General features: G+C 44.3%; 1 protein-coding gene and 1 long non-coding RNA gene across 2 annotated transcripts in view; one reads left to right on the forward strand and one right to left on the reverse strand.

Moving 5' to 3' along the window:
* Nucleotides 1-4922: 4922 nt before the first annotated feature.
* On the reverse strand, nt 4923-21645 carry LOC129700863 (uncharacterized). The gene is made up of 3 exons (XR_008724114.1): nt 21524-21645; nt 10822-10966; nt 4923-10640 (listed from the first exon to the last, which is right to left on the reverse strand). It is a non-coding gene; the product is annotated as an uncharacterized LOC129700863 (long non-coding RNA).
* A 70-nt stretch (nt 21646-21715) lies between these two features.
* The window catches only part of eif2b3 (eukaryotic translation initiation factor 2B, subunit 3 gamma), an 88898-nt gene continuing 83785 nt past the window's right edge, over nt 21716-26828 (forward strand). The window contains exon 1 of the mRNA XM_055641627.1: nt 21716-21867. The gene's annotated coding sequence lies outside the window, so the exon portion shown is untranslated. The remainder of the gene's footprint in view (nt 21868-26828) is intronic.

A 26828-nucleotide genomic window follows, 5' to 3' on the forward strand; every position in this document is an offset into this window, starting at 1 on the left:
ATTCTCCAAATTATTCCTTGGAGCATCTGAGGAGGGAATAGGCAGGTGACAATTCGGGTTGGGGACCCTTCTTCAGACTGATTGAAACAAAATGGGCTGTAGTAACTCAACGGGTCAGGCAGCATCACTGGAAAACAAGGATAGGTGATGTTTCAGATTGGGACCCCTCCTCAGAATGAAAAGGTAACCCAGCACAGTTATATCCAGCACTCGTGGCTAACCACCATTATCTCGGTCACCCAAGACCTCCATCAAAATTCATTGTTTTCTTCCATAACTGTTTATGTACTCTTTGAGACAAAGGAAACATTCATGTGCTGTTGTGCAAAGAACTGAAAGACTTCAAAGACTAGCACTGGAAACCACCGATGAGACCACAAGGTTGCAGGCAGGAAATTGTCCTGCCTAGTCCTTGGTGTCACCGAGTAGTAGCCTGCAACAACAGGGTTCCTTTGGGGGAATATCTGTCAAAAAAAATAGACACAGAACTTTATATTGACTTTTATTTGTTGTTCCACTTAATGTGGGATTACGAGTAGGTGCAGTTCATTATCAGATAGACTAAAGGTACAAACTTGCCTGCCTGGGAAATTTTGGGTGGGTTACATTAACACATCCCATTTCCACAACTTGTGCAAAATTTTCTAGTTTGCTATGCAAAATTGACAGCTATTTGAACTGTACCCGAATGACCTGTGGTGTTTCCCTGCAATATTATTTCATATTTGATATCCCCAGATGAAGGTTTACTAGGCACTGCTGCCTGGCTTTCATATGTGGTGCAATTCATCAAAGACTTGCAACGCACTCCCTCGCAGAAGTTGTTTCTCTGTATGCTTGATTGATTGAAAACTGGCAGTTTTTCTTAAATCATGCATTACTTACTTACCTGATCCTCAAAGTATCTTCTATGTCACTATATAATGGTTTAATTGAATGAGCTAAATTCATAAGCAGCACATGAGCAAATTGGGTTATTTTGGTGAATATCATGAATTCTTCAAATTAACTCAATTTCTTTAAACAACCCAAAGCACCGGAGGAATTCAGTGTGTTTTAGACTTTAGAGATGCAGAGCGGAAAAAGGCCCTTTGGCCCATCTAGTCCGCACCGATCAACGTTACACTAACGTACACATACACTAGGGACAACTTTCCAAAGCCAATTAACCTACAAACCTGTACGTCTTTGGAGTATGAGAGGAAACCAGCGCACCAGGAAAAAAACCCTTGCGGTCACCGGGAGAACGTATTAACTCCGTACAGATAGCACCCTTATTGAACACAGGTCCTCCTGATTAAATTTTACTGATTGTATGCCTCGTTGTCAGCTTCCTCTCAGCTAACGATGAACCATCCTACATTTTCCTTGATCGTCGTCCCCTTTGATCTCTCCTTTTCACACTTTTCCCTTCCATATCTCTGTCCCCCTCTCCCCTCACTCTCAGTCTGAAGAAGGATCTCGACCCAAAACTTTACTCTCCAGAGAGGCTGTCTGTCCCACTGAGTTACTCCAGCATTTTGTGTCTATCTTCAGTGTAAACCAGCATCTGCAGTTCCTTCCTGTACCTATTAAGAGTAGTCTTGACCTGAATCCAGCAACAATATTTGCCTCTACTACGTTATTTGAATGTGCGACTGAACAAACCCCAGTTCAGTGCCTGATACAGTGAACGGAGTCACATTGAACCTGTTCTTACAAGTGAGGTAAATTGTTTTTCACCACTGGGTGTCATCATGTTCAAAGCACCTAGCTTTCAAAAATGTATATATCCTAAAAAAGTATTTATTTTTTGAGCAATGTCATTTTATATCTGTTACCATGAAGTATAATTCTATTATCATTCTATATAATGAAAATAGAATTATAACTTTCATTTTTCTTCAACTTGTAATGTACCTAGCCACAATATTTAAAAAATGATCTGAAAACATGTTCTTAAAATCATCCCCAGGAGTGTAATTTCCAATGACTATTACAAATGTTGAGAATAAAATGCTTTCATGGCATTGTAGAAACTTTATAGTGGGACTAATTTCTTCTATTATTCCATATTCTTCATGACACCCCTGCCTTTTTTTAAACTTTCTTTTGAATTCTGTTTTCATATAACTCTGTCAATGATTCTTTCATTGTGGACTTCATTCAAGCCCAGTGACACGGTGGCACAGCGGTGGAGTTGCTGCCTTACTGCACTTGCAGCGCTGGAGACCCGGGTTCAATCCCGACTGCGGGTGCTGTCTTTCCGGAGTTTGTACGTTCTCCCCTTGACCGTGTGGGTTTTCTCCGAAATCTTCGGTTTCCTCCCACACACCAAAGACGTACACGTATATAGGTTAATTGGCTTGGTGTAAGTGTAAATTGTCCCTATTGTGTGTAGGATAGTGTTAATGTGTGGGGATCGCTGGTCAGTGCGGAATCTGTGGGCCGAAGGGCCTGTTTACATGCTGTATCTCTAAACTAAATTACACTAAATATGGCAGGTTTTTCACCCATAAAAAGGTATTTATAATTTTAATGTAAATGGACATGGCAAATTAAACTTCAAGGCTGATTCAAGCCCTAAGATCACATGGTTGCCCTCAGCCGTATGCATATAATAGGATTTTAAAATCTCAGTCAAATCAATAGCAATGGTACTACATTATGGCAAGGTTCTTTCCACAAGAGAGGCTAAAGTCGTAAGGGAAGGACAACCCAATTCATGTTTAGCCTGGTCAAACTGAGAGGAGTTACAAAGCGACAGAAAACAAAATACTTATCACCTGTCCCAAATTCTCATTTAGAGATTAATGCACAGATACAGAACTGCAAAAATAAATGTTAACTTATGTTATTCTACTGGATGGAACTTATCAGCATTCTAACATTTCTCCCTCTCTCTCATATATATATATTTTAAGGAGCGCTTTACTCACAAATTCACATCCTATTGAAATACTTACTGAACTAATTTATCAGTCTTTCTGTTCATGACCCGACAACATAAATAGAAGAACCAGATGTTTGCGAATGCAACAAAAAAAATGTCTATTGATAACTCTGACATCAACACCAAGGCCTGCTCGTTCCTTTTCTTTCTGTAATCAGGCTTTGATTTCTGTTCAACGCAGTCCAATGTTTATGTGTGTGAGTATCACATAAACCAGGATAATAACAGCGGCACACACTGAGCAAATTGTGTGTTAGCAACAGGAACCCCAGTGGAAAGGCAGCTGTCACAGCCTGCAGCTTGGGTGGTCCATTCAGCTGTGTTTATGCTCCCAGCCTATGAGATTGCCATGCTTGTGCTGGGGAATTGAATCTGATTTACAAGTGCTTTAGGCCATTATGGGAAATCAAGCTGCAAATCTGGGATTTCTGGAGGCGTTCAGCTCACCCCCCCTGAGCTCCACATTTTACTTAAATTAGCCAATTTAAAGTGATTGAACTGCATACGAATGAAACTGTATCTCTTCCCTTTGTCACATCGGACAGGAGCACACAGACTGAGCCTTTAACCCTTTCAGGAAAGCAACGCTTTTGTGACTGAGTTGAGGAAGATATATTAAAAGGACAATTTCATAATTTGACACTTCATGCAAATGGTTTGGGTTTATAATTGTCTTTTTAATAAACCAGTGTCTTCTGAACTGCACTTTTCCAGGCAGCAATAACAAGAACAATAATGGTTGACCATTGTGGCCTCCAGCTTTCCTTGATCATCATTATATTTTGCATATCTTTCATTTATTTATTCTATATCTCTCTATAATGACTGTCTATATCTCTCGTTTCCCTTTCCCCTCTCTCTCAGTCTGAAGAAGGGTCCCAATGCGATACGTCACCTATTCCTTTTCTCCAGAGGTGTCGCCTGACTCGCTGAGTTACTCCAACTTTTTGTGTCTATTTTCTGTTTAAACCAGCATCTGCAGTTCCTCCCCACACATAACTTCCATTGTGTTGTGCTTTCAATGGAGTAAAATGTGCTAAGGTGTTAGTTACACAAAGGGTGTTATCAAAGAATCATTGACTCTGAACTGCCTAAGATTGTGCCCAAGTAAATACCTAAAAAATTGTGTTATAAAAGATAGGCGTTAAGCAAGATTTTAAATGAAGGTAAAGAGGTGGAGGGAAGGAATTCTAAAGGTCTGGGACTCAGCAGGCTGATGGAGTGATTATATTTAGGGATAATGCCACAAGTGCAGATATAGACCTGGATTACATTACTGAGATAGAGAACAGACCCTATCTTCCTGACCTGAGTTTCACTCTATGGCTCAGCAATGGTCAGGTTGTTCTGTGCTGTGCTTTATCCAGGTTAAGATTTACTTAATGTGACCAGCAAGTGAATAGTCTATTTAAATTGTTATACTTACGTCAATGATTGAGATTGGGTTTGATAAAACAGTAAGTACATATGCCCAGGTTGGGATTATATTTGGCGTGACTAGGTAGGGTTTTCATTTTATACCCTAGCTGACATGTAATACAAAGGGGGGAAAAAATCACAAAGATAATTCAAATCATGGGAGAAAAATAATTAAATTCGGGGATAGACACAAAATGCTGGAGTAAATCAGCGGAAGAGGGAAAGCAGAGGGAAAGCAAGGGTTACTTGAAGTACATTGACTTCTCTAACTTCAAGTAACCCTTGCTTTTCCTCTCTCTCCATCCCTCAACTTTCCAGTTCACCGACCAGTCTTACTGTCTCCGACTACATTTTATCTCTGTTTGCTTTGAACAGAGATTAAAAAAAAGCAGTTAACTCCCAGCTAACAATGATCTATTCTAAGGTACACAAAAATGCTGGAGAAACTCAGCGGGTGCAGCAGTATCTATGGAGCGAAGGAAATAGGCAACGTTTCGGGCCGAAACCCTTCTTCTATTCTACATTTTCCTTGATCGTGCCCTTTGTCCTATTTTCACACCTTACACTTCCTTATCTATGTATGTCCTTCTCCCTTGACATCAGTCTGAAGAAGGGGCTCAACCCAAAATATCACCCACTTTTTCTCTCCAGAGATGCTGCCTGTCCCGCTGAGATACTCCAGCATTTTGTGTCTATCTTCGGTTTAAACCCACATCTGAAGTTCCTTCCTACACATTAAATTCCATGCATTGTTTAAGCAGGAGCATTGTTTAAGCAGGAGCCTGTTCAGTGTGTCAGGGGTTATGGGGAGAAGGCAGAAGAATGGGGTTGAGAGGGAAAGATAGATCAGCCATGATTGAATGGCAGAGGAGGCTTGATGGGCAGAATGGCCTAATTCTGCTCCCGAGAATTTATGAACATCTGTAGGAAGAGAAACAGAGATAACTAAACAGGTGGAAGTGCCTTTGTCTTTCTGCAGATGCTACCTTTTACTTTGCGGGACATTGTGCTCTGTGGACCTTGCTCGGATGTATAAGATCTGTCTACACTTTGTGCTGGACAGTGCAGTGCGGGAGGGAAGGGAGAAAAACTGGCAAATGCACAAGAGGCAAATATTTATTTCCTTCTTGGTTGTGAAATAACATGCAGTCTTGCCCATTTTTATAACCGATATGTTTACCTGAATCAGTGTTCTGAATTCTCTGGCTTCTGCTGCCTGTCCAAATAATAGCATTTGCATGCGCTACAGAGACAAGCACACAGATACCAGCGGTACTCTCTTTGATAAGCCATGGCCTCTACTATGATTATTAAAAATTTCATTTTATAGAATCTGGCATTTACTTATTGCCAATCCCCAATTGTCTGATTGCAGATTATTTTGTTTGGCCTCATACTGCGATAATGGAGAGGAATTTGTGAGTTTGTGCTGGGAGCTAAAGCCAATGCACAATTTTTCTGCCACGACAGGTCAGCTGGTGCAAGAGTCCATCTCTGGACAATTCCTGGATGGAGGTTGTAGTGCAGCCTTCCGCCCAGCAAAGCAGCTGCTGCAGGACTTCTCCACTGCATGGTTGGACACCTCACAGAGCCGATTGGAAGAACAGTGGTGAATCTCTGGAACTCTCTGCCACAGAAGGTAGTTGAGGCCAGTTCATTGGCTATATTTAAGAGGGAGTTGGATGTGGCCCTTGTGGCTAAAGGGAGCAGGGGGTATGAAGAGAAGGCAGGTACAGGATACCGAATTGGATGATCAGCTATGATTATATTGAATGGCGGTGCAGGCTCGAAGGGCCGAGTGGTCTACTCCTGCACCTATTTTCTATATTTCTATGTTTCTATATAACAGGAATGTGTGCAGATATCCCTAGGAGTAACCCAAAGAGCCTGCACCAGGTTACCTCAACACAAGTAGAATGGGCCAATTTCAATTACTGCGAAGAGTCGCTGGGACAATAGTATGAAAAGGTCTTTATTGGGTTTTTAAAAAGCTAGTTTAAATGTTTAACTGTGTGTGTATGTGTGTTTAGTTTAACATCCTTGTCATTACTGTCAGCCTCTTGCATTGAGAGATCCATCACACTCCTTGCTGGTGTACTTGGAGTTAGGGTCATCAAGGAAAACCACAACCTGGGCCTGCTGGACAACTGCCCCAATGCATTTAGTCTTCCTAACATTTCATTCAAAGAACCATCTGCTCACTCAATACTGGTACCTTCAAATTCCCACCGTTAGCCTTTGGCCCTTCATGCACTGTGACCCTTGCTCGGCTTGGAATGCTGGGAGACAATCCTCCACAGCTCTACCCCATTTTCACCATTTGGACCATTGCAATGGATCCTCCAGGCTAGCGACCTCCATAAACTTTGGAGCAACTGAAGCCTATACACTAACTCACAAAAATTACTGTTCATATACCATCCCCATATTCACTAATAAATGCTGGCATTATCTCAACTTTAAAATTCCCATCTCTGTTTTCATATATCATTTTCACACCTCCCCCTTGTCTTATTTTTAATGTTTCCAGATCTGTGACCTTCATTTCCTCCACTGGGACTGTTGCACATCCACGATTTCATTCCCTCCAAACATTATTGCCTATGCTACAGCTGCCTTCAGCATAAGCAATAGAGATTTCTCCTTAGAATTTTCCACACCGCTTACGGATCTCTGCAGCATCAAGATGCTCCTTGAAATATTGTTCTGAGACCAAGCGATCACCGTGGTTCAGTGACAAACATTGTTTGACGATGTTCCTTGGAATGTTTTACCACATTACTACGCTAGTTTACGAAGAAGCTGCACGTTCCCCATACTTGTCTGTATAAATGATGTTTTTACAAATCAGAACCAAAAATGGCTTTCTGAAGTGGCTCCCTAGTTTGAAGCCACGCTGCCGATTGGCCTCAGCTGCTCCCTCCACACTCCAGAGACACTGGGTCCAGTACAAGTGCTACTAGTCGGCCCTAGAGAGCAGTACAAGTGAGTAGTTGTGGGTGGCAAAGTGGCTGCAGGCAACGGATGTAGATTACTTAATCATCAATCGAGAATGTCCCAAGCAACCGGTTTGCATGCTTCTAATTTTTCTCTGTCACTTTAAACAGACCCAGGCGTTTAAAAGGTCACAGGCCAGGCTTTGCTAAGTTCCTTCCCAGACAGTATCTAAAGCATGTAAATGATTATGCTGACTAGCACAGTAACTCATGTAACTGATCACCCAAATGTATGTTCTTCATATATCATTCATTGAAGTCACAAAGTCTCAGAACATAAGGAACCGTTTTGCTTAGCACTGACCCCTACTGGAATTATGAATTATTGTCATGCGTATAATGAGATTTATAACCTGATGCAAATAAATTTGAATTAAAAATCAAAATTGAAATGCAACACTGGCATGAACAGATGTGAAGAATACAACTGTATGCTCATTGATTCCAAGATTTATTCTTCCATTGTTTATTACCAAAAAATGTTGAATTTCACGACCTGTATGAATTGGATCTGGTCAATTTCTCCCTCCCCTCCATACCCACTCCCCGTGGTATGTTTAAAGTGGCTTTCTCTTTGTGATTATTTATTTTACTTTTATCTGGATAAGGAACAAAGCCTGAAAAAATATACTATTTTCGTCATGATATTCCCTGAATCATCCTTCGCATCACATCATGTATGCGACAAACAGAATCTGCCATTCATTTTGTATGAACGTGGAGCTTCTTTGACAACATTCATATAAAGGGGCTGTTGCACTTGGGCGACCTAATTGGCGAGTTTAGAAGAGTTTAGGAGAGTTTGAAAATATGTCATGTTGAAGACCATGTAGAAGACCTCCTTTGACTATGTTGAGGACTACTTAGGACTAACTTCTGGAAAATTGGACACTGAATAGTGGAGAGTGAAGATGACCTCCTTCGATCTCCTCAGACCTCCCTTCGACTATGATGAAGACTATCAACGACTACCTTCGACTACCCTCGATTACCTACGACTAACATGCCGACCTACTACGACCTACTACGACTAAACCTACGAGTAAAAAAAGTATCGATTTTTTTCCATGGCGACCTTTTTTTACTCGCGGGCATTTTTCAACATGTTGAAAAATACGTCGCGACCAAGCTGTGGCCTCGAGTACACGGGGACCACTCTCAAGCATGAAGGGGAGTTATAAAAACCTCCTACGACCTCGTGTCGACCATGCTGCGTGTACGAGTCGAGGGCAAACTCGCCAGAACTCGCGAATTAGGTCGCCCAAGTGGGACAGCCCCTTAACTAATTTCTCCCCATTATTTATTTTATTTCCTCCTTTTTCTTTGCAGATTTCCCTTATTGTAAATGCTATAATTATAATTTAGAATGGGGTAAGGTGCTATCCGCCCCTCAATGTTTTGAGGGGAACTTATAGAATCATGTCAGAAAATGGTTTCACTTCTAATTGGTTGTAAAACCTCCCAGAATGTAACTGTGGTGCATTACTGGAAACACCTGTGGATTGATTGAAAGTCTCTTATCTGCCATGTAGAAATAAAGCACTGCTGATGCTGCCTAATACAAAAAAGTATATAAAGTACTGGAGTAACTTGGTAGGCCAGGCCGCATCTCTGCAGACAATATGAATAGTTGACCTTTTGGGTTCAGTGGGTCTCAACCCGAAACTTTACTTATCCATGTTCTCCAAAGATGCTGCCTGACCTGCCGAGTTACTCCAGCACTTGTGTCCCTTTTGTATTTTCTCATCTCCTATATCTGCGATGATTCTAAGTAAAAGCAGCGTACTGGATACTTTCAGTGGGTTCCAAATAAGAATCGAAGGTAGAAACAAAATGCTGGAGTAACTCAGCGGGACAGGCAGCATCTCTGGAGAGAAGGAATGGGTGATGTTTCGGGTCGAGACACTTGTTCAGACTCAGGTCACCCATTCCTTCTAACCCATTCCTTCTCTGCCATTCCTTCTTTCCAGAGATGCTGCCTGTCCTGCTGAGTTACTCCAGCATTTTGTGTCTACCTTTGATTTTAACCAGCATCTGCAGTTCTTTCCTCCAAATAAGGATCTATGTTACAAAAGGTGCCCATTACATCTGTCTAATCCTTGTAAAGCACGAGGATGCTGGTGCAGAAAATGGAATTACCCAAGTGCTTGAGGGCGAAAGCTGAGCTGCGCTTAAGGTAGGAGAAGGAAACAACAAAAAATCTTGCACTAACTGTGCTGTAGATAAATATATAGTACAAGGGGGACTTGTACTTTGAATTTCCAAATCCAACTGCACAGCAACCCCTCACTTTAATAAATGGAAAATTCTCATTTCCTTTTTGTAAACTGTTCTGATAACATCAAAATCTCATTACGATTAGTACATTCTTATGCTGTTGTTGATAAAGCCCATGAGTTACCATTAGAGGAGGTAGAAAACTGAAGGGAAAACTGCAACCCATTACCTCCCTTGGTTTATTACTCTTTGAAAATATATGTATTTCTAAAAGTCTCCACCCATTATTGTTAATTTAGCTATACCAGCCAAAGTTTTGTAAATTGCTGTTCTTATTGATGGATGCAATAAATTATCTGTCGACGACTATGGCTCAGCATTTTGGTTGTTGAAAATAATTGTCCAAGTATAAAATGTTATTGGTTCTTTAAAATAAGCTGCAACAAAATCTATTCAAACTCCTCTTGAGGTGGGGTGGGGCGGACAGCAGAGAACAAAGGGGAGACCTGTTATGGGGCCGTTAAGAACGAAGTGGGGATCCTCGGAGTGCTGCCTGCTGCCACGTGCGTTGGCAGGCAGAAGATAGGACGGTTCAATGAATTTTTGTAACTTTGGCAGTGCTAGAAACATGGTGACTCTTGTGTACTGCTTAGGTGAAGTCTTCTAAATGATATCACCGGGTTGTTTGCGAAACAATGCCTTTCACTGTGCCTAGGTACATGTGACAATAAAATATAATTGAATCAATGAATGATTGGCAACCAGTTAAGCTTCTGATAAATGGTGATTCCCAAGATGTTGTATTGAGATTTTGGCTACGCTGATGACTTTGAAGGTCAAGGTGAGATGTCTGGCGTTTCTCTTCTTCAATTTAGCCCATGGACATTACCCAGAACTCAATGCCGTAAGTCTGGATATTATATGAAGTCCTGCTTTAAATTGCTATTATTTATTTTATTAATGGGTGAATTTGAATGAAGATGAACACAGTAGAATCATAAGCAAACAGCTCCACTTTTCTAATGAAGAGAAGATCAACTGGAAATGGTCTGATCATCTTTTCTTCTGTGAGAAATCTGTTAAATAAAAGCAGGGGAGTGTATTGAGTGCTCAGTTAATTGCAACCACCTTTCTTTGCAACAATTGTAATCTCAACTACTGGAGAGTTTTCCACGCATAGACTTTTGAAAATTTCATGGTACAGGTACTATGCATATATTGTAATGGTGTCTCAATAACGTGGATAATTACTCCAACCTCTCCTCTGCCTTCAGTTATTCCATGCATTCCTGAATCAAGCTGAAAGTAGGTAGACACAAAATGCTGGAGTAACTCAGCAGGGCAGGCAGCATCTCTGGAGAGTAGAAATTGGTGACGTTTTGGGTCGAGACCCTTCTTCAGACTAGTTAGGAAAAAGGAAAATGAGAGATATAGACAATAATGTAGAAAGATAAAGAACAATGAATGCAAGATTTGCAAAAAACATAACGAAGATAAAGGAAACAGGCCATTGCTTGTTGGGTGAAAACAAGAAGCTGGTGTGATTTGGCTGGGGGAGGGATAAAGAGAGAGGGAATGCCAGGGTTACTTGAAGTTAAAGAAATCAATATTCATACCAGTGGGCTGTAAGCTGCCCAAGCAAAATATGAGATGCTATTCCTCCAATTTGCATTTAGCTGCACTTCAAATGGAATTGGCATAAGTTTATTACTGTCACATGTTCCAAGATACTGTCACATGTTCCAAGATACAAGACTAAGCGATGCAGGCCATATGGCCTATAGCTGGGACTTGTCGTGGCCTAGGTCCTCTGATATACCCAGGGCGTTCTTCCACTTATTGCAAAGGTGTAAAATAATTTTGCTGGAAATTGCCAAACAAAATGACGGGAAATTGTGCAATTAGCCATAATAGCAGGCAAAATAAAGTATTTCATCGTATCTTAGTATACATGACAATAGTAAATAAATCCCATTACCAATAGTCTTCTGTTCCCATCTGCTTCAAAGAAACCTCCATCATTTCACTTAATCACATCTGTCCAGTAACTCTGCCATCAACCATGATAAAGTGCTTGGCAATGGCTCACATTTTCACCAGTAATCCGGACAATTTTGACCTCGTGCAATTCATGTACACAAAAAATAGATATACGAAGAACACCATCTCTTGCACTACTTTCAACTGGCTTATTTTGACAATAAAAGCAATGCTATTGTTGCTATAGATGACTAGACATTGCTATACACTGACTATGTTGAGGCAGCAACTATGCAATGTTTAAGAAACAATGAGGCAGGTACATGGGAAAGTTTGGCAGAAGGGCCTTTTTCCACGGTGTATCACTATGATTAAATGTTCTCATTCTTTAGTAAAAATGCTCCCCCCCCCGGCTGTTGTGGATGGATTCCTCATTTATGCCTTCTCTGTGTCCTGTAGTTCTGCTCTCTTCACCCCACCCCCCCCACCCTACAGATGGAACAAGGATAGAGTTTACCTGGTCCTTGCTTTTCACCCCCACCCTCTCTACAGCATCCAACACATCATTCTCCAATTTTCTGCGACTGGCAAAGTGATCCCACCACCAATCACATCTTCCCATCCTTCCCTTCCAACTTTCCAGGGAGACCCCTTCCCATCCAAACTGCTCCCCCTCCCCCAGGTACTTTCCCCTGCTACAGCTGGAGATGTAACACCTGTCCCAACACCTCCTCCTTCATCTCCCTCATCTCCTCCATCCATGAACGCCAGCAGCCCTTCCAAGTGAGTCAAAGCTTTACATGCACATCCTCTAACCTCATCTACTGCATTCGGTGCTCATGATGTGGCCTCCTTTACATTTGCGAAACCAAGTGTGGACTAGCATCAAACACTTGCACTTGTCCGCCAAGGATCTCTGCTGGATCTCCCATTTCTAACTATTTTAACTAACCTTTCCATTTCAATACCAACTTTTCTGTCCTAGGCCTGGTTCAATGCCAGAGTGAGGCCACACGCAAACTGGAGAAACAGCATCTTGTATTCCACTTGGGTACCTTATAATCCAACCTTATCAATGAATTCTCCAATTTCAGGTAACACCCCACTTATTTTAATTTCTTTCCTGTGCCTCTCCCACACCACTCCCACGCCTATTTCTCCCATAATCCTGGACCACCTTCTACTACAATCAGTCTGACTAACTCTTTTCCAGCCTCTACTACAATCAGTCTGACAAACCTTCTACCAGAGTTGCTGCCTGACCCATTGAGTTTCTCCAGCACTTTGTGTTTTACTCACGATTCCAGCATCTGCCTTGTGTCTCTGCCTTGGATATCTTCCTGGCAAACAGGATAATCATAAAAGAGGAACTATTTACTTGCTTCCCCCAACTGTGTGTGTTAAAAGGTCAGGAAATCAGCAGATTGGGAGGATGTGGACAGAAGCTGATTTTACTCCTACAATAAATTGTACCAGCACATGACCTTTTTCTTGCCTTTTTTAATTACCACATTGTTCCCAGTCATTTGTCTTTCTGAGGATGGCAACAATTTCAGAACCATTATAAAGAATTAGCCTCAAAACATTTTACATTTAATCCTCTCTTCCAATCTCTACTCCCCATAATTGCACTTCACTTATTTGGCAGTCTGCAGATCAGATAGGTTGGCACTAATTTACTATAAATGGACTGTAAACACTGACTTTCCATGGGAGGGAATGTAGATCAGGCAGGATAATAAAGTGACATGAATAGTTATTTCATTAAGTACCTCATTATTATTCTCTGTGGGAATATGGTGCACCAAATTTCAGTTATCTGTTTCCTGTTCTCTCTTTTAAATGAACCTCATTCCGAACCCTTCCTGTGAGCTTTTCCTTGTAACTTCCAATGAAATTACATGACCCAAATCTGCTTCAGACTGATTTGGAAGGGTTTTGGATACTGAGATTGTTAAAGGATTATTTGGGGGTTATAAAATGACATGGAGGTAGCAGCCATTATTTCAAAACAAGAACCAAAATATCTGTTCGAATGTGTATTGAACGCAGTAATCAGTTTGCCATTAAAAGGATTGTTTGGCAAACAGTCAGGCTATCTAATCAAATGACCATGACTCGTTTGTGTGTGTGAATCAGCCAAAGTGTAAAATAATGGGGTATGTTAATTGGCCTACATCAAACCAGGAAGCTTCATCTTGTTTAAGAAAGAACTGCAGATGCTGGAAAAATCAAAGGGAGACAAAAATGCTGGAGAAACTCAGCGGGTGAGTTTTTCTTTTTCTTCGCTCCATAGATGCTGCCTCACCCGTTGAGTTTCCCCAGCATTTTTGTCTACCTAGGAATCTTCATCTTGTTATTTCACACCATTGTGATTGAGATGACAGAAGCTTCCAGACCAGATATATTTGTCACTTGGTCATAAGCATGAAGTCTGAAGAAGGGTCCCGACCCAAAACATCACCCATTCCTTCTCTCCAGAGATGCTGCCTGGCCCGCTGAGTTACTCCACCTTTTTGTGTCTGTCAGAGGCATATTTGTCTGTCTAACAACAATTGGAATATTTATATTGTCAAGAAAGTCAGCCCTCACAATGCCAATTTTGGGTTGCTGGATTCTCCGCCCTCAGATGCTTTGAGATCATCCCTATGAATTATTTTGTCCCAGCAGGTGTTTGAATACTCAAGAGGAGCCTTGGCAGCTACAATATGCTCCAATTGTAAATATGTAACTCTGCAAAGTTTCTTGTCTTTGCAAAAAATGTTAAAGCTCAGTAGATAATTGTCGCCGTTGAAACTGTAGTTAATCATTTATTGCATGGGAAGGAACTGCAGAGGCTGTTTACACCGAAGATAGACACAAAATACTGGAGTAACTCAGCGGGCCAGGCAGCATGTCTGGAGAAAAGGAATAGGTGACGCTTTGGGTCGAAACCCTTCCATTGTTGCCTTTGTGTTTCAAACATACATAAGCTCGAAGATAGACACAAACTGCTGGTATAAATCAGCGGGACAGGCAGCATATCTGGAGAGAAGGAATGGGTGACCCTTCTCGACGCGAAACGTCATCCATCCCTTCTCGACCCAAATCATTATCCATTCCTGCTCTCCAGAGATGCTGCTTGTCCTGCTGAGTTACTCTAGCTTTTTGTGTCTATCTTCGGTTTAAACCACCATCTGCAGTTCCTTCCTATACATAAGCTCGCTGTACATTGAGTTTGTAATTTTTGTCGAGAGCTTCTCCAACAGAACAGCTGTTTCTCTTGGATAAACAATGACTTTTATATCAACCAGCTTCAGCCTCTAATGACTTAGTTCAAAATATCACAACACATTAGACTCATTTGAAAGAGTTTTGGGTACCAGGAAAAAAAACATTGGAGAGGAGAAACAAGGTGAATATATACCAGGGAGTGATAGTGTGTGGATGGTTAAAAATGAAATGCCTTGCCTTTATGTGGAGCCTTTCATATCCTCAAGTGTTTTCCAATCAATTGAAAAGTGGTCATTATGGTGAGGAAGAAAAAGTAGCAACCATTTTGCACAATGTGATAAAAATATAAATTTTGAAATGCTGAATGAGGGGAAAAAAAATTACTTGCATACCAAGAGGCAAGAGTCATGAGTGTTTTATTGTCATATGTCCAGAAACAGGACAATGAAATCCTTACTTGTTACAGCACAACAGATATGCAAACATAGTACTCTGCATACACCATCATTAACAAAAAAGTTCAGTATATATAAAATACATAAACAAAAATAGTGTAAAGCTAAAAGCCATGCCCCAAGTCTATGTCGATCTTGTATGAAGGTTGTTGTATTTAACAGCGTGATGGTTGTTGGGAAGAAGCTGCTCCTGAACCTGGACTTTGCAGTTTTCAGGCTCCTGTACCTTCTTCCCTATGGCAGGAGTGAAATGAGAGCATGGCCAGGGTAGTGTAGGTCTCTAATGATGCTGGCTGCCTATTTGAGGCAGCGACTCCTGTAGATCCCTTCGATGGTTGCAGTCAGTACCTGTGATGGACTGGTGGTCAGCATTCATCACATTTTGCAATCCTCACCATTCCTGGGTGTTCGAGTTGCTGAACCAAGCCATGATGCAACCAGTCACTATGGTCTCAATTGTACACTTCTACAGAAGTTCAAGAGAGTATTATTTTCGATACCGAATCTCCTTAAACTTCTAAGGAAGTAAAGACATTGATGAGCTTTCTTTGTGATTGTGGACTTTGTGTTGAGTCCGGGACAGAGATAAGTACATCCAGGAATTTGAAGTTTTTCACTTTCTCCACCACCGCCCATCGATGAAGACAGGTTTGTGAATCCTTGGCCTTCTTCATCTAAAGTCAACAATCAGTCCCTTGGTTTTACTACTGTTGAGAGCAAGGTTGGTGTTCTGGCACCATTTGGTCAGTCAATGATTTCCCTCCTATACTTATTATCATCTGTAATTTGTCCAACAATGGCGGTGTCATCAGCAAAATTGAAGATGGAGTGGGAACTGTGTCTGGCTACACACTCATCGTAGAATGAGCAAAACGCAGGGCTGAGCAACCAACGATGAGGTGCTCCTGTACTTGTGATTATCGAGGAGGAGGAGGAGGTGTTGCTGCCAATTTGTTCAGATTGTGTTCTGTTGATGCAGAAGTCAAGAATCCAGTTGCAGAAGAATAAGCATAGACCCAATTCTGAGTGCTTGGTAACATGTTTGGAGGGGATGATTGTGTTGAATGCCGAGCTGTAGTCAACGAACAACATCCCGACGTATGTGTTTTTATTGTCCAAGTGGTCCAGTGCAGAGTTGCGAGTCAGTGAGATAGCATCCTCCATCGACCAGTTGTGGTGATAGGCAAATTGTAATGGGTCCAGGTTTTGAGTAAGGTAGGAGTCGATATGCGCCATAACCAACATCTCAAAGCACTTCATCACCATGGTCATTAGTGCCACTGCTTGGTGACGCTGTGTGTCATGGAGGCATTTACCTTACTTTTCTTGGGTACTGGTGTAATTGACGCTCTTTTCATTCCCATGCTCTCTTGCATAACAGAGCCTTGGGATCTTTTGTAGAAACAAGGAACTGCAAATGCTAATGAAGAAGGATCTTGACTCAAAACATCACCTATCCATGTTCTCCAGAGATGTTGCCTGACCCACTGAGCTACTCCAGCACTTTGTGTTCTTGGGATCATTTGTGTGTTGAGCTTCAATTTAACTTCACATCTTAAAGGACAGAAATTCCAAAAATGCAGCGATCCATCAACTAAAGTATTAGCTTATGTTTTTGTTTTTCAGTTTCTGGAACAGGACAATCCTCACAGACTACGGTGAGATTGCAGTGAATGTAGAAATATGCATGTAGCATGGTAAATACAATTGGTGTAACCACAGGTCTTTGCAAAGGACCAAGATATACTAGCAATTAAGGGGAAAAGAGAATTTATAATTCAGGAAAGAGTTTGAAGGCAAAAATAGAGCCACTGGCAGCTTTAAATTCATAGCATTGAAGAGGGATGTTGTGGTTTCGGGCTCAACAACAAAGCCCCAGAAATTGTGATTTGACTAATAATGTACATCAAAAAGCCAAAGCAAATCATAATAGGGGGGTTAAAGCTTTAGAATCAGTTCCTATGCCAACCATACCCCACCCAACACTATAAGTGTCTCCATGTTAATCCCACTTGCCTCCTTCATCACTAATTAAATATCTCCCTGACTGACTGCTCTCTTTTTGATTATCTCACTAATTCAACATTCCATGGGATCATTGAACATGTCTAGCCAATTCCCAACCACAGCACGGTGGTGCTGCGGTAGAGTTGTTGCCTTACAGCGCCAGAGACCCGGGTTCGATCCTGACTACGGATGCTTTCTGTGTAGAGTTTGTGCGTTCTTCCCATGACCACTGGGTTTTTCTCAGGGAACTTTGGTTTTCTCTGAGATCTTCTGTTTCCTCCCACACCCCAAAGATATGCAGGTTTGTAGGTTAATTGGCTTGGTATAAATGTAAAATGTATACGGATTGGAGTTGAGTTGATCGGGTTGGACTCGGTGGGCCGAAGGGCCTGTTTCTGTGCTGTATCTCTAAGCTAAACTAAACTAAACCTCCCCATCACATAAGTACCAACCTGATTCCTGACATGCAAGAAGATTGACTTGAATCATTTCTTTGCCTGCTAAAACAAAAAGACTGACTGATCTCGCTCATACTGCCAACAATAGAAAAGTAGACATTGCTTTTGCTTCCTCACTGTGAAGACATAGGTGAATTGGCTCTTGTAAATGATCCCTATTGTAGGTGGGTAGCAGGGGAATTGTAAAGAGTGTTAATGTGCATGAAGACAATAGGTTACAGGGAAATACTGTAAGTGGGGAAATAGGATGAGCCAGCAGAGACTTGATGGGCTGAATGGCATTCTACATCATAAACAATATGGGAAATCTATAAATGACTGATTCTAGCCATCCCTAAAATCAAGAAGAATAGCCGATCCCTTCTCTGCCCAAACACAAGAAGACCAGTCAACCCGTCCCATGTTCCAATTGTTCAATGATACTTTATTTCAGATGTACTTTGGTAAAGTCATTGCTTAATTGCATATAGTTCAGGAAAAATCTCACCATGCATCGGTACAGTCATACTCAAATTGAAGAATGTACGAATAGTAAATACTGAGTCAGTAGACAAAGAGTCGCTGCATTTCTAGCATTTTTTTGTACGATTCAAGTCCAAAGCTGCTAAAAATGTAGAGTCTTGACTTTGCCATGAGAGCACGTTGTCCTGGCGGCAGCGCTGGGTTGGAGTTGCAAGGTCGGCTTGGTCAGGCCGTGCTGTTGGTGTCCTCCACCACTCTGCTGCTTCATGCTGCTGCATGCCACCTGGAGCGGCGCCTGATCTAATCTAGCCCCAGTTGTCTGATCCTTCCCTCTGTAAGCAAGAGAACCAACCTTCTATATAGTGTGGCACAGTGTTACTGTGGTAGAGTTGCTGCCTTACAGCACCAGAGTCTCACGTTTGACCCTGACCACGGGTGCTGGCAGTACGGACTTTGTACATTCTCGCTGTGACTGCGTGGATTTTCTCCGGGTGCTCCAGTTTCCTCCCACACTCCAAAGACTATAGGTTTGTATGTTCAGTAATGTTAAATTGTCCCTAATGTGTAGGATAGTGCTAGTGTATGAGGTGATCGCTGGTCGGGGCGGACTCGAGAGGCTGAAGGGCCTGTTTCAACGCTGTATCTCTAAAGTCTAAAAAGTCTAAATTTCACCCCACTCCTCCACCTCAATGCAGGAAAAAAGAACAAATCTCTCCCACCTCCTCAACACCAGCAAGCTGCCTGACTGCCTCTCCAAGCATTACAAACACAATGACCACCCACCACTCCTCAAGCACAAAAATAACTGGCTGAGCTCTTCCAACAGAGTGGCTTAAGTCATGGCAATATTAAGAATTAAAAGTAACATTACCAAATTTTCCGACAACACAAAGCTGGTTGGCAGTGTAATCTGTGAAGAGGATGCTATGAGGATGCAGGATGATTTGGACAGGTTGGATGAGTGGGTAGATGCATGGCAGATGCAGTATAATGTGGATAAATGTGAGGTTATCCACTTTGATGGCAAGAACAGGAAGGCAGATTATTATCTAAGGTGTCAAGTTGGGAAAAGGGGAAGTACAATGAGACATGGGTGTGCTTGTAATTCAGTCACTGAAAGTAAGCATACAGGTGCAGCAGGCAGTGCTTCAGTCACTGAAAGTAAGCATACAGGTGCAGCAGGCAGTGAAGAAAGCTGATGGCATGTTGTCCTTCATAATGAGAGGATTTGAGTATAGGAGCAAAGAGGTCCTTCTGCAGTTGTTCGGGGCCCTGGTGTGACCACACCTGGAGTATTGTGTGCAATTTTGGTCTCCTAATTTGAGGAAGGACATTCTTGCTATTGAGGGGGTGCAGCATAAGTTTACAATGTTAATTCCCGGGATGGCGGGATGATGAAAGAATGGAGCAACTGGACTTATATTCACTGGAATTTAGAAGGATGCGAGGTTGTATCACGTTGTAGCGGCTCCTACAGCCTGTCTGTCTTTTTTTTAATTTTTTGTCTAGTTAAATGTAGTTGTTCGTGTTTTTTTTTAATGCTGTTTTTAACTGTATACAAGTGGGAAGGGGGAGGAGGGGGAAACTTAAAAAAATCTCGTCCCTGCAAGGGAGACCCGACCTTTTCCCTGTCGTGGAGCAGCCTCCACCGGAGCAGCCTCCACCGTGGAGCAGCCTCCACCGGAACGACCTGGGGGCTCCAGTCGCAGAGTCTGCGGACTACTCGCCATCGTGGGGCTGGCCGGCCTCGGAACGTGGGGAACGGTGGTGGCTTGCTGCTGCGGCCCGGCTCCAGTGCTCGGAGGCTCCAGCTGCAGACCAGTGGACTGTGATATCGGGAGCTCGCGGGTCCGGGTGGGAGACCGCTTTTTGGAGCTCCTGCAACGCAACTTCTCCTGCCCGTGTCGCGGTATTGGAACGACCCGGAGCGGGGGCGTACATCGCCCAGCGCGGTTTTAATGGCCGCGGGACATTACTGCGCCTGCCTTGGGCTCCAACTTTGTGACTTTTGGGCCTGGAGCGGGGCCGTACATCGCCCGGCGCGGCCTTAAATGGCCGTGGGACTTTCCATCGCCCACCTGGGGCTTTGACATCGGGAGAGAAATGGTGCAGGGGAGAGAAAATACTTTGCCTTCCATCACAGTGAAGAGGAGATTCACTGTGATGGATGTTTGTGTAAATTGAATTGTTTGTGTGTCTTGTAGGAATTGTTTTGTTGGTATGGCTGTGGAAACTGAGTTTTGTTTGAGCCATACTGAGGTGCAAATGCCATGGATTAAATATTGTATTGTATTGTATTGAATCAAAGGATATGGGAAGAAGGCAGGAACGGGGTACTGGTTGTGGATGATCACATTGAATGGCAGTGCTGGTTCAAAGGGCCAAATGGCCTACTCCTGCACCTATTGTCTATGTGTCTATGTATTCCCATTTGGCAAGGGAGGGGGGGAGAGGGGAGGAGGGGGGGGGGGGGAGAGGAGGGGGGGCGGGGGGGGGGGGGGGGGGGGGGGGGGGGGGGGGGGGAGAGGGGGGGGGGGGGAGGGGGGGGGGGGGGGGGGGGGGGGGGGGGGAGGGGGGGAGGGGGGGGGGGGGAGAGGGGGGGGGAAGAGGGAGAGGAGTGGGAGGGGGGGAGAGAGGGAGTGCTGTAGACATTTGTCAGTGTCATTCAAAGCTCTGATTGAGGCACACCACTTGTAGAGATTGATTGAGGCACGCCACTTCCTGGTTTTATAGTCGCTCCCCCTCCCTCCAGCAGGGGCAGCAGAGAGAATGGGGAATGTTGTAAAAACATTAATATCTCTGTGTCAATTTTCATCGATGGGAAAAATCCTCGGCACACATGCGGCGGAGGGGGGCTCTGAGCGAGGTGGCCAAAAATGACGGCCGTTGGTGACGGCGTACTCTCGGAAACTGCAGCACAGAAAGCCGAAACCGGTCAAGAACAGAGTTTTAGTAGAATAGATAAGAAAGATATAGATTACTAGGGGTATAAAAGAAGGGGGATTGATTGGATAGGTGCAGAGGTGATTTTCCCTCAGTGTCTAGAACTGAGAAGCATAATTTTAGAATACCAGATTGTCTACTTCACATGGGAATGAAGAGGACTATCTTCTGTCAGAGAGCCATGACTCTGAAACTCTTTCCCCTGGAGAACTAAGGAGTCCATTCAAGGTAATGAGTGGCAGACATTTAAACTACAAGAGAGTCAAGGAATGTGAATAGTGTGTAAATAAATTGGCGTTACGGTCGAGATTGGATCTTATCGATTAATGGAACATGCTTGAGGGCGGCACTGCTGCTCCTGTTTCTGAGGGTCATTCAAATAAAATGAGTCTAAAGGAACCACGGACATCCTTAACTAATGTTATATATTAACCTATTTACCTAGTAGCAGTGCGTTTGTTTTGCGTTGTTGTGAGAACTGTTATTAGGTTGTGCAAGTGAGCACAGTGTCCTCCAGCTGACTCCAGCCGTCCTTGTCAGTTGCAGCAGGCCCATTGCAGACCCGGAACTGTAGATCGAAGGCGCAACGAACCCAGTTCATCCGGACACCAAGCGCACATGCTGTGTCCGCGCTTCTTTTAACTCCCCGGGTCCAGTCACACACAGAAACTGTCCCGCCTGCTCCCGGCGTAGAGTTGTTTTACACCGTCCACCTTGTTTTTTCTCTAACAACATCGGTGGAGGCTGCTGTGCTCCGCCGGCTGCGCCGCAGAGCCCGCGCTAAGGTAAACGCGAGGAGAGCGGCCTGGGCCTGAAGCCGGAGAGTGTGAGCCCAGGACTGGGTGCAGGGGACAGGAGAGGGGACCAGGGAAGAGGGGATTGTGATCCAGGGAGAAAGCATTGGGCTCCGGGGGAGAAAGGACTGGGGTCGAGGGGAGAAAGTATTGGGTTTGCATCAGTGCCGGCTCTGATTTGTTCTGAACCTTTTCATACTTTTAGTTTCCCCCTTCCCTGAATCCCAGTCTGAAGAAAAGTCCTCACTCAAAACGTCTCCAGAGATGCTGCCTGACCCACTGAGTTACTCCAGCATGTTGTGTCTGTGAGAGGTGAAGGATGACGGGCAGGTGGAGCTGAGGGGTGGGAGGAGGTTGCAGTTGGGACACAGGCAACTGGGTAATAGGGGGAAGATGCATGGATTTGCAAATGATAGCAAAACAACAAACTCAAATCTAGACACGAGGTGCTGCAGATGCTGGTTTACCAAATAAAAGACACAAAATGCTGGAGTATATCAATGGGCCAGGCAGCATCTCTGGGGAACTTGGATAGGCGACATTATGGGTCAGGATCTTTCTTCGCTAATTGTAGTAGGGGGGAGAAGACTGGAAGACAGGTGAGGGTGGGATAAAGTCTGACAGGTGATAGATTGATAAAGGTTTGAGTTCAGCTTATTGTCACATGTACTGAGGTAGTGAAAAGCTTTTGTTGCGCACTAAAGAGAATACATGATTACAATCGAGCTATCCACAGTGTACAGATACATGATACAGGGAATAACGTTTAGTGGAAGGTAAAGTTTGATCAAAGATAGTCCGAGGGTCTCCAATGAGGTAGATAGAACCTCAGGACTGCTCTCTAGTTATTGGTTGGATGGTTCAATTGCCTGATAACAGCTCGGAAGAAACTATCCCTTGCACCTGGAGGTGTGCTTTTTTACACTTCTATACCTTTTGCCCATGGGAGAGGGGAGGTGGGAGTGGCTGGGGTGCGACTCGTCCTTGATTATGTTGCTGGCGTTGCCAAGGCAGCGTGAGGTGTAAATGGAAGGAAGGTTGTTTTGTGTGATGGTCTGGGCTGCGTCCACACTTAAATCTGCAATTTATTGGGGTCTTGGATGGAGCTGTTTCTAAACCATGCTGCGATACCTTGCTAATGCTACATGGGATGGTTTGGACTAGATTGGAAGGGGGGGATGGGATCGCGTACAGGACAGAGGCACGTGAGAGGCTAGACCTTGGTATGGAGGGTGGTGAGAGAAAGGTTAGTGGACAGAATGGGCAGGTGAAAGGCAGAGTGCGAGGAAGGAGTGTTGGTTTAAACGGCATGTATTTTAATGCAAGGGGCCTGACGGGTAAGACAGATGAGCTTAGGGCTTGGATAGGTACGTGCGACTGGAAAGATGTAGCCATGACTGAAACCTGGCTAAGGGAGGGGCAGGGCTGGCAGCTCAATGGGGTACACGAGCTTCAGGAGAGCCGGGGGGGTGAGGGTAAAAGAGGAGGGGGGGGGGTTGCATTGTTGGTTAAAGAGTATGTCACGGCTGTGGTCAGAGATTACATTATGTCTAGTGAGGCTATATGGGTAGAGCTGAGGAACAAGAAAGGGATAATCACCTTGTTGTGGTGTACTGGGATCCCCGAATAGTGAACGGGAATTGGAAGAACAAATATACCAGGAGATTGCAGACAGCTGCAGGTCAAATATGATTGTTATAGTAGGGGATTTTAACTTTCCCAATATTGAATGGGAAAATCATAGTGAGAAGGGTTTAAATGGGGTGCAATTCCTCAAAAGTGTTCAGGAGAGTTTTCTTAAGGAGTATGTAGAGGCCCCCACACGTGAGAGGGCAACACTAGATCTAGTATTGGGATATTGGGAAGGGCAAGTTAATGAAGTGTTTGTGGAGGAGCCTTTTGGGACCAGGGACCACAGAGACCACTGTCTGAAGAGGGGGTCTCGACCTGAAACGTCACCTTTTCGTTCGCTCCATAGATGCTGCCTCACCCGCTGAGTTTCTCCAGCATTTCTGTCTACCTTCGATTTTTCCAGCATCTGCAGTTCTTTCTAAAGAACAGTTCGATTAGGTTAAAGATAGATATGGATAGAGATGGAGAGGGTACACATGTTAAAATGCTCAACTGGGGTAATGCCAACTTTGAGAATATGAGAGATGGTCTCGCTCAAGTTGACTGGAGCAGGTTATTTGAGGGGAAGGGAACATCAGCCAAGTGGGATGTTTTTAAAAGTGTGCTGACACAAGTTATGGATGTGTACTTCCCCGTTAGAGTGAAGGGCAAAGCTGACAAACGTAAGGAAGCTAAGCTGATGAGGGAAATTGCGGCGTTGGTCAAAATCAAGAAGGATGCATGGGACAGGTTTAGGCAGCTGGGATCAAGTGCATCCCTGGAGCAGTTTCGGGAACTATGGAGTAAACTGAAAAAGGAGATCAGAAGGGCAAAAAGGGGCCAGGAGATAGCTCTGGCGGGTAGCATTAAGGACAATTATAAATGCACAAGGGGGAAAAGGGTGATTAGAGAGAGAGTGGGATCTCTCAGGAATCAAAGCGGTCACCTCTGCGCGGAGCCACAGGAGATGGGCAAGGTACTATATGAGTATTTCTCCTCTGTATTTACCGAGGAGAAAAACAGTAGGACAGAGGAACTTGGGGCCGTCAATGGAAGTGTCTTGAGAGCAGTCAGTGTTACCGTTGAAGAAGTACTGAAAGTGCTATCGTGTATGAAGGTAGACAAATCTCCAGGGCCTGATCAGATATATTCAAAGACATTGCGGGAAACTGGAGAGGAAATTGCGGGAGCCCTGGTTGAAATTTACGAGTCGTCCTTAAATGCAGGAGAGGTGCCGGAAAAATAGAGGGTGGCAAATGTTGTTTCAAGCAGGGCTGCAGGGAAAATGCTGGGAACTATAGGCCGGTGAGCTTAACATCTGTAGTTGAACAGTTACTAGAGAGTATTCTGAGGAATAGGTTATACAGGCATTTGGATGGGCAAGGGCTGATTAGGGATAGTCAGCATGGTTTTGTACATGGGAGGTCGTGTCTCACAAATCTGATTGATTTTTTTTTAAGAAGTGACCAAAAAGGTCGATGAGGGCAGAGCTATGGATGTTGTGTACATGGATTTCAGTAAGGCATTTGACAAGGTTCCGCATGGTAGCTGCTCTGGAAGGTTAGATCGCATGGGCTCCAAGGAGAGATAGCTGAATGGATAGCAAATTGGCTCCATGGAAGGAAGCAATGGAAAGGGTGATGGTGGAAGGTTGCATCTCGGACTGGAAGCCTGTGACTAGTGGTGTGCTTCAGGGTTCGATGCTGGGACCCATTACTGTTTGTCATCTACATCAATGATTTGGATGAGAACATACAGGGCAAGATTAGCAAGTTTGCCAATTATGCAAAAGTGAGTTGTTTTGCAGACAGTGAATATGGTTGTGAACAATTGCAGCAGGATCTGGATCGATTGGCCAGGTGGTCTGAGAATGGTTAATGCAGAGAAATGTGAGGTGTTGCATTTTGGGACGTCGAACAAGGATAGGACCTACACAGTAAACAATAGGTCTCTGGGGACTCTGTAGAGCAGAGGGATCTAGGAGTGCAGGTGCATGGTTCCTTGAAGGTCAAGTCGCAGATAGATTATGTCGTCAAAAAAGGCTTTTGGCTCATTGGCCTTCATTAGTCAGAATATTGAGTATAGAAGTTGGGAAGCCATGTTGCAGTTGTATAAGACATTGGTGAGATTACATTTAGAATATTGTGTTCAGATCTGAGCACCAAGTTATAGGAAAGACTAGACCAAGTGCAGACCCGTTGGGTCTGTTCCCCCAACGTGCGGCTGGGGGGGGGGGGGGGGGGGGGGGGGGGGGGGGGGAAGGTGGCATGCAGCGTCACACACTAACTACCCCCCCCCCCCCCCACTCACGCTAATGGAGGAGAGAGAGAGCGGGGGGGGGGGAGGGGAGGGAGGGGGGGGGGGGGGGGGGGGGAGAGGGGGGGGGGGTGAGATGAGGGGGGGGGGGAGGAGAGGGGGGGGAGGGGGGGGGGGTGGTGTGAGGGGGGGTGGGGGGTTTAGGGGAGAGGGAGGGCGGGTGGAGGGAGGGGGAGGAGAGGGGTGTGTGGAGGGGAGGGGGGTTTAGGGAGAGGAAGAGGGGGGGAGGAGGGAGGGGAGAGGAAGACGGGGGGAGAGGGAGGGGAAGAGGGGAAGAGAGGGGAGGAGAGGAGAGGGGGGGAGAGGAGAGAGAGGGGAGAGAGGAGGAGGAGAGGGGGGGGGGAGAGGAGGAGAGGGAGGGGAGGAGGAGAGGAGAGGGGGTAATTTGGAGGAGGAGGCAGACGGGGGGGGGGGGGGGGGGGGAAAGGGAGTGCCTTTTTACTTCAACCCAAACCCAAACAACCATTTGCAGGCAGTGCTTTTTTACCTCTAACCATATTTTCATTTTCAAACCAAATTAAGGGTACTCACAGTGCTGTAGACATTTGTCAGTGTCATTCAGAGCTCTGATTGAGGCACACCACTTGCAAAGACTGATTGAGGCACACCACTTCCTGGTTTTATAGTCCCTCCCCCTGCTGCCAGCGGGGGCAGCAGAGAAAATGGAGAATTTTGTAAAATCATTAATATCTCTGTCATATTTCATCGACGGGAAAAATCCTCGGCACACATGCGGCGGAGGGGGCCTCTGAGCGAGGTGGCCAAAAATGACGGCCGTAAGTGACGGCGTTCTCTCGGAAATCGCAGTACAGATCGCCAAAACCGGTCAAGAACAGAGTTTTAGTAATATAGATATTATCAAGCTTGAAAGGGTTCAGAAAAGATTTACGAGGATGTTGCCAGGACTAGAGGGTGTGAGCTATAGGGACTGGTTTAGTAGGCTGGTCTCTATTCCTTGGAGCGCAGGTGGATGAAGGGTGATCTTATAGAGGTGTACAAAATTATGAGAGGAATAGATCAGGTAG

This window comes from Leucoraja erinacea, chromosome 10 (assembly GCF_028641065.1).
Source record: "Leucoraja erinacea ecotype New England chromosome 10, Leri_hhj_1, whole genome shotgun sequence".
Taxonomy (NCBI): Eukaryota; Metazoa; Chordata; class Chondrichthyes; order Rajiformes; family Rajidae; genus Leucoraja; species Leucoraja erinaceus.